The 8,496-nt window shown below is 45.0% G+C and overlaps 1 protein-coding gene across 4 annotated transcripts in view; it reads left to right on the forward strand.

Moving 5' to 3' along the window:
- Positions 1-1,696: 1,696 nt before the first annotated feature.
- The window catches only part of LOC116090595, a 172,997-nt gene continuing 166,197 nt past the window's right edge, over positions 1,697-8,496 (forward strand). For 2 of the 4 annotated variants that reach the window (XR_004118737.1, XR_004118738.1), the window contains exon 1: positions 1,700-1,752. The gene's annotated coding sequence lies outside the window, so the exon portion shown is untranslated. Of the gene's footprint in view, positions 1,753-8,496 lie in introns of all 4 variants that reach the window. The other 2 variants (XM_031371244.1, XM_031371243.1) reach the window with 2 other exon arrangements.

An 8,496-nucleotide genomic window follows, 5' to 3' on the forward strand; every position in this document is an offset into this window, starting at 1 on the left:
CCAGCCCCCTCTCTTTTTAAAAAAAAATTTGCTAGTATATATTAATTATACATTTTTTGGGTTTCCTTATGACATTTCCATTCATGTATGGAATGCATTTTGAACATATTCGTTCCCATCACCCTTTTTGTGCCCCGTGTCCCTTCTTGGTGCAATTATGTTGTAAATTTGGTCTGATCACTAGTTACTATTTCCATTACCATGGTATTATTGTTGCTGAACTGTGCAATGTTAAAGACGACCACAATGGCTTTTCCTATCATGACTCTAAGACTGCCCAGGAATGGGCTTAGACTTTTGGGTAGTTGTTCATTTATCCCTATGCTCCCTCTCTGTTGGCTACAGAGCTTCTCAATAAGGCAAACCCACTATGCTTTCTGTTTGGGGGGGCGCTCTCCAGTCCTGCTGCACAGCTGCCCCTGGGATCTTCTCTCACCATTGTCCATTCTCACCTTCTCCAGCATGTCTCTTTGTTTTGGTGAAACACTCACGGTAAAATATTTGCCACTTCACTATTTTTTTAAAGACATTCATCAATTCTTAGATGTTCCACGAACCAAACATTCTGTAAAGGTACCCCGGGGATGTTGGAATCCTTTGTGGGTTAGTTTAGAAAGCTCACCAGATTTTCCTGTGTAGTTTGGAAGTCACCATATTCCCAGACTAAGCACACCACATTACATTTACAAAAGCTCTCACGACTGAGGCCAGAGGAAAGGAGAATTAAAATGTACAGGAGAGGGGATGTCTGCTTCAGAATGACAGACAGCTCAAGATTAGCAGAAAGTAACATACAATCTGCCCATGTACCCATGCTGATGTGTTTAGGGTATTATGCAACGGGAGATAATGCTTGGGCATAATTTTGTATAAAAGAATACACGGCTCTTTGAAATGAGGCTAACATTATCAAACAAGCCTAACAGTGTTTCCCTCCATGTGTTTTGTTGTAAAGATGTTTTTACATTGCTGAGAAGCTTTGGAGGACTACACAAAGAAAAACAGGTACCATTTCAACAGGTACCATTTCAACAGGTACCATTTCAACAGGTACCACTTCAACACCAGGTCTAGTGATTTTTCAAAGTACAGTGAAACTTCACAAAGCAAGTGTGATGAAATGTGGATTTCTGTGCCCTCTGTCTTAATCCAGAGCATTAGCTTTAGGGCAAGTTTAAGACCTCGACCCTATTTTAAGGACTCCTAGGTCCTAATGCCTTAGGTGTTCCATGGACCACAGTCTGAGAATCTGGGTTGGACTGAATTTTTGCCCGGGATCACCAGGTTTGTGTGAATCTGAAGTTCTCTCTAGTCACTTTTCACCAGACACAGGCATAAACAGCTTCAATTCAGAGGTTAAAGCATCAAGTCCAGAAGATACCTGACAACCCTTCGGTGAACTCTATTGTCAGACATTTAATCTGATGATAGAGCTTTCTAATCTTTTTGGCCTGCTGTTTTTTTTACTGAGGACGCTGGAAATGCGTGAGCCTCCTTCAGAGAGCAAGGGCTACCAGGGGAGAAGGTTACATAGAGCTGGGAATGGGCTTTTATAACCTGAAGTTAGGGAAAACCAAAAACCAAACAGGAGGACCTTGCTCTGACCCAAGCAGAAGAAATCTGCTCGGATCCCAGCCTGCCTTTGAGAAGAAGGCAGGGCAAGGCCGCCCAGGCTGCCACGTCACCTGCAACCTGACCTCACTGGATCCCGCCCCTGTCTCCCAGAGTCTCGAGCAAAGCGGGCCACTGACGGTAAGCGTTGCAGCCTCCGTGTAGAGCCATTGCGTCGTGGACCTTCTAGGGAGTCCGGCTCCTAGCGCGTCCCCCACGCGCCCGGGACGCATGCCGCATGACCCGCCGGGGTCGGGGTTGGGGTTGGGGTTCAGGATCGGCTCTGTGGCTTCCCGTCTGCACTTTGTCTTCCGTTCTGGCAAGCGCTGTGGCTCTAGGGCCTTGCACTGTGCGCACACTAGGGGACACTCCCCCTTGTGTCCGGGTCAACCCACCTCCTCCCCGCTCCGCCTCAATTGTCACCCCTGCTTGTCCATTCCTTGAATAGTCCAGCCAGGGTAGCTGTGTGCTTCTCCCAGACTCTGCTCAGGGACCGCCTCTAGGAAACACACCGGAAGGGGGAGCTTTGGGTAACACGAAAGTTTTTGTGTCCCTGAAGGCCCGCCTTCCAGGCACCTGGTTTTAATAAGTGCCTAGGGAGAAATATGGCCAGCGGCCTGAAGCATCCTCAAGAAATTCTGTCCACTGAAAGGAGACTTATACCGGGACTCGAATTGTACAGACGCACAGAGCAAGGGACTGCAAAACCCTGGTGCACTTTTCAACTTTATTTGTAGCCTAGACTGAGTGTAGACTGTAGCGATGCTACACATGTTAGAGCTGAGATCTAAGCCGCAGTTAAACACCTATTCATTAATCTTGAAGATGAGGGTGCACAATCATGCACGATGTATTCCCCCCTTTCCAGTTCTAATCATATAAAAAAGGCATATTGAAAAAAAGAAAGAAAGAAAGAAAACAACCAAGTAACCACCCTTCCTATACTCCCACCTCCTTAACCACAGGCACATATGTAACTAGTTGCAATTAGAGGTACTTTGCATCTTCTTTTCAAATTTTGGAAGTACAATGACAACCCCACAGAAGGGAAGTCTTAAAGTTCTGAGGAAACAATCTCACAATACAGAACTGACAGGAAGTCAAAGATTCTATCAGGCTTTTAGCCTATATCATAAAAGTTTAAAAGAGACAGGACATGAAAGGCTTTCCAAAAGAGCCTTATGAGATGTATAAATGTAAGTTCTGTATATATCCACATACATTTCTACTCCGTCCTTGCTTAAAGCCGAGAGGAAACGTCTATTTAGCACTTTGATCATTACGATCTTAAGAAAATAACGCTCACCCTACTATGTACTAGAATTTTGAGACCATTAAGTCTTCATAAAATTCTTCCTAATCCCTTGGTTGTCGTTTCCGCCTCGGCCTCCAGGCTGTGCGTCTGCTCCCTCTGCCTATCCTAGATTTCACTCCCTTGATACCTCCTTATTCAGATCTCAGGCCCATTTCCCTGACCTCGTGGGGCGCCATTTGGAATGATTGAGATCATTTGAATATTGCCTATCTCTGAGTGACAGAGAGAGACAGAAAGAGAGGTTGGAGAAGAGGGAGAGGGAGAGAGAGAGGGGGGGTTGGAGAAGAGGGAAAGGGGAGAGGGGGTTTCTGGCAAGTAGGGGTCAATTTTATTTGCTATTCTGAAGAACGTCACCCTCACTGCAGCCTCACTGTCTACTGGGGCTGGAATTTTGTCAGCCCCCCTCTGGAAAGGGTTTGTAACCTGGAGGAAACACGTCCGTTCTTTCTCTGTCCTTTGCCCCTTGCCTTTCCCCCTGGATGGCTCAGGCTCAATTGCTCTCTCATCTTTTGGCCTTTTTAGGGACTCACGTAAAACATTTTGTTTTCACCCCAGGAACTGGGACTGGAGGCAGCTGGGGCTTGGGGCAGTTCTGTTGGCTGGGAACTTTGGAGTAGAGAGTAGCTGGGGCTCTCTGTCTCCCACAGGCTTGGGGACAGGCAGCCGTATCAGCCTCCTGACCCTTTAGCACCTCCCGCATTTGGCTGTTCATGGGAGGCTCTAAGGTTGCTCTAAGGTTGGTGCATAGTGGGAGCGGCTTGTGAAAGATGTTTTGTTTGTGTTGGATTCCAGGAGAACAAAATAATTAGGGGAGTGACATGCTGTTAAAGTTGAGGCTTTTCCTCGTGGACTGGGCTACAAGGCTGCAGTCTGGCCTGCTTGCTGGCAGAGGACATGTAGTCCTGTGTGCCTCTGAGGATCCCCAGGCTGGAGGTAGGGGAAGAAACCTTGGAATTTCCCATAGTTCCTTCTGGACGGACAACTGTTGAGAAGCCCTGGAAATCACCAATGTGAAGTGAAATGCCTGATGCTCAAGGCAGCTCAGGATCTTACAGGGCCCCTAGCCAAAGCCCTATGTCAAGTCAGTGTTTAGAGATAACAGTGCTGAAAGAACCAGATGTTCTGGGAAATGCCAGTAGCCAGCTAGGGAAAAAGTTATTTCTTAGACTGTCCAGCCCAGCACCCGGCATATGGTGGTTGTTTAATAACTGCTCTTTGAAGCAGGAAACGTGTTTCCAGCCTGGCTGTGTCAGGGTTCTGCTAACATTAGATTTCATAAAAACAGACCCTGGAAGTTAACTGCCTAGGTTCACAGCCTGATCACGTCACTTCCAAGCTGTGTCTGTGGACAGCTATCAGTGTGGTGCTGATGTCCACAGAGTGAGCCATGAGGATCAGAAGGAGTGTGGCACATGGTAATGGGACAAGTGGCAAAAATAAGCATAAACTATAGACAAGGTGAGGGTTCCCTTATGAAGGAGACGGGGAGCAGGATCAGGAAGATCCCATCAGCTATTTAAAAGATGAATGGTCTCATAGTCAGACTGAGTATGAGGAGTCATTATTTTGGGGCTCCTTAAACTGTACACGTGTTTGTAAATGTTTTAGCATTTGCTCAGTATGTAGTTAAAACATGAAACCTGCACTTTCCCATGCAATGTGCTGCCTTTCAGTCCTGCGAAGACCACGGAGGCATTAACTTGGACAACCTGCCTTACTCTTGCATGACTTTGTGAGGAAGTGTTGTTATTACTTCCAGTTCACAGGTGAGAAAACTGAGGTTGAATAGCTTGTCCAACCACAGGATTTCTCTGAACCTCGAAAGAGAATTTATCCTCTGGCATTTCCCTGGGTGACCATGCAAACCCATCTCTCCTCCAGGTACGTTTCTCAAGATACATTTTGGAAATGTACCCACAGACTAGGCATCCTAGAAAGGAGAAAGCCTGGTGTTCCACTCTACACTTGATGCCTCCCACCAGAAGGACCAAGCCCAGGAGGCTGAGTTTAGGTGTCAAGGCTGGAGTCTGCCTATTTTCTTCCTGTGGCTGGTCTAGGCTCCAGGTCACCATGGATTTATAGTCAATGGAGAATACAGTATCCACTTTGAAAGGAAGATGGGTGAGGATTTCACAAGAGTCTTTGAAGAGTTGGAACATTACTGGGATGTCTTCCTTCTAACTGATACACACTACTCTTTTAAAGATCCAGAGAAGGCAGAGGCCCTCTTTCTATTTATTCTTAGTTACTATCGGCTACTATTTCTGTTTGGACACTGTTTCTTTAAAACAGAGTCCTTTCGTTTAGGAACGTCATGTGTGTCATTTAACACTAGACCATCCAGATAAACTCATCTCCAGGACTGAGCAAGCTCTCATGGGGGCATTCAAGGATTCTAGTAAAATCATAGGCTCCCCATATCAAAAAGACATTCTTGTGATTTTTAAAAAGCTAACAAAACAAGCTTAATATAAAATGTACCATTTACGCCATTTTTAGGTGTTGAGTGGTAATAAGGAAACTGATGTTGTTGAGCAACAATCACCACCAGGACTGTCCATCTCAAAGACTCCATTTTGCAAAGCCAAAACTCTGAACTCATTAACAAGTAACTTCTGCAACCTACCCCTACCAGTCATGGCCCTTCTATTTCTCTGCATAGCTTTGACTAATCTGCACATCTTATATGAGCCTCACAAACACCTATGCTTTTGCACCTTGCTGATTTTATTTAACACAATGCCTTCGAGGTTCAGCTGTGCTATATATCAGAACCTTCATTTTAAGGCTGGGTCATGCTCCACTCTGTAGATATACCATTCATTATTTACTATTCATTCGCTTGCCCATTGATACTCGGGCTTCGGCCTCCGTATAATCAAACTCTTCAGCCCTTGCCTGGCCTGGCCTTCCACAAGTGATGGAGACCTCATGGATCTGCGTTAATTAGGTCTGAGTTGATAGAGAAATCCACAAACCCTCTCCCTAAACCGAGACATCAAATTGAGTCTCTAAGTTCTAAATTTCATTTTGAAGTGGCCACAGGTAGCCACAGTTGTGTACTTGAGCGGGACTTTGTGGGAGGAGCTAGGCAGTCGTTCCTGGTGGGGCTCCTGCTGAATTCTGTAGGAAGAAAGGCTACCTTAGGGGCAGTAGTTCCATGCTGGGGCCCTGTGCAGTCCAGGTCTTGGCAAAGCCTCGGGTATTTCCATCCAGAGGTTGAAAAGTCAGCTAGACTGATTGGAAATCAGGCTTGGATTGCATAGAGGAGGAATTTACTTGCTTCCCAGATACATACTGATTGGTGGCTACTGTTGGGTCATAACTTTGAATGGATAGAATGATAGATTAGAAAAAGGCTAACGGGGCAAGGTGGGACAGAAGCACGCAATGTAACTCAAATATCACTTTCCTCAGCTCCCCTTTCCACAGGGCCCTTCCCTTCTTCCCAAGGAAAGGTTTTGAGTCAGAGAAAACCAGTCTTGTAGTTCATAGATATTCCATGTCTTCAAGGCTGTTTTAGCAGTAGGCACCTGGTACTTTTTATTCAGGGAGACTAGCTTTGTCTTCCGTACCCGTGGGTTTCCACTCTGTATTGAGGTGCTGCAGGCAGCACAGTGTGCACTCAGGGTGGCTGAGAGGTCTTTACAGTGCTGGAGGGAAACAGCTGCCCTCAGCATCTCCATGAGGGATGTCCATGAACTATTGGCCTCAGTAGTTCATAGTTTCAAAGTGAGGTGGCGCTTCGTGCCTCTCCATGACGTCATATCTTTGGGATGCTGGGCTTTCACTGGTTGCCTGATAAGCATAGAGTTCCTTGTAAAATTCAGCAGAATAAGAAACAGTAATAGAGGAGACATGGGGGAGTTTCCTGTATTTTTGATTGGCACAGTGGTTATGTGGATATTAAGTATATTAAAATTCCTTGAGCTGTTAAAAAAAAGAGGAATAGTATTCTTGTTGATTCTCAATGTTCAATAAGTAATTGTAATTAGTGAAGAATGGAATAAAAATAGTACATTGAAACTTTCATATGTACTAATTTTTCAAGCAGCTACTAAATTGTTAGGACATAGATACTTAATTCATTGACTTAGCAAATAGAACTATTAGTATTTGTTCCATTCCAGGGCTATCATAAACATTACTGACATAGTAAAGACACGTTCCAAGAGAGTGTGGGAATCTCTGCTTTATTCTATCAGAAACTACTCCAGATGTTGTGTTTACTTTTTAGTATATCAGACACAGGATTGGAGATGAGATGGCAAAAGAAATCAAACACTACTTAGAGATCTTCCAAAGTAAACACCTGCATTGGTTAGTGTTAATCATCAACTTGACACAATTCCGAATGACCAGGGAAGGTAGTCTCCGTGAGGGATTGTCCAGGTTCTGTCTGTGAGCATCTTAGTTATGTTAGTCGAGGAAGGAAGACCCACCCAGTGTGAGTGGCACCTCTCCTTGGGTGGGGAGATCCTGGACTGTATACAGGGCACAAGCTGAGCAAGAGCACACACGTGTCCGTGGAGTCATTGCTCTGTGACTACTGCCTCACTCTGCCATCTCCAGAATGATGTGATGTAATCTGGAACAGCGAGCCAAGCCAGCCTTTGCCCATTCAGTTGCTTTTGCCAGGGTATTTCACCACAGCAATGGGACAGGAAGCTAAGACCCTTACATCGTTTGGTCACATAATGAATATGGATTGGCTGTATAAAATCCAGAAAGAGGCAACGTGGAAGGAAAAAGCAGTCCATTCTATCACCCAAGGTCATGAGAACTGCTACAACCTGGTGGATAATTTTTAGATTCTTTTTTCCTGTGGTGGTGGTGGTGGGGGGGACAAACTCAGATCATATATACTCTACTTGGTTGTTAATTTTAAAATTTTATTGTTTTATAGTCATCCTCCCAGTCAGTGTGTATATAGTCCAAATCACATGTAATGAATATCCATTGTTACTTTAAATAAACGACAAACCATTTCTAGGGAGAAATGCCTCAACTCTGAAACCTTTGCTGCTAATTGTAGGGTGTTTGCACGAACAGTGGCCCAACTCTGCCCCCTTGTGGCTGAATGAGTATACACTGAGAATAAGTTTCTATCACTTGTACAGTGTGAGGTAGGACTTGTATTCTGACACAGAGAATAGGGAATGAGATCATTTTAAGGAGTTCATAGTTGATAAGAAGATGTGAAGCTTATATAAATAGGTGAATAGCTATGAAATAAATGAAAGTAATTGTTGTCATGGGAGCCACAGTTAAAATTCCATATTGTCCTGATGATTAAAGGTCATGTCACACAGCAGCAGTTAACAGAGGTAGCAGACATTATTGATTGCTTGTGACCCAGGAAGTGCTCTTTGCATTTTTCATTGAAAGCATAGAATTTATCTCTTGTAGGCCTTTAAATACTGGTAGGATTTTGGCCTAGAGGGCTGATGAGATGATAGAATGGAGGGAGGGGGGCTGTGCTCCATGCAGACGATGGAGGGAGGGGGCAGTGCTCCATGTAGAGGATGGAGGGAGGGGGCAGTGCTCCATGCAGAGGATGGAGGGAGGGG

This window comes from Mastomys coucha, unplaced genomic scaffold (assembly GCF_008632895.1).
Source record: "Mastomys coucha isolate ucsf_1 unplaced genomic scaffold, UCSF_Mcou_1 pScaffold15, whole genome shotgun sequence".
NCBI classification, from domain to species: domain Eukaryota; kingdom Metazoa; phylum Chordata; class Mammalia; order Rodentia; family Muridae; genus Mastomys; species Mastomys coucha.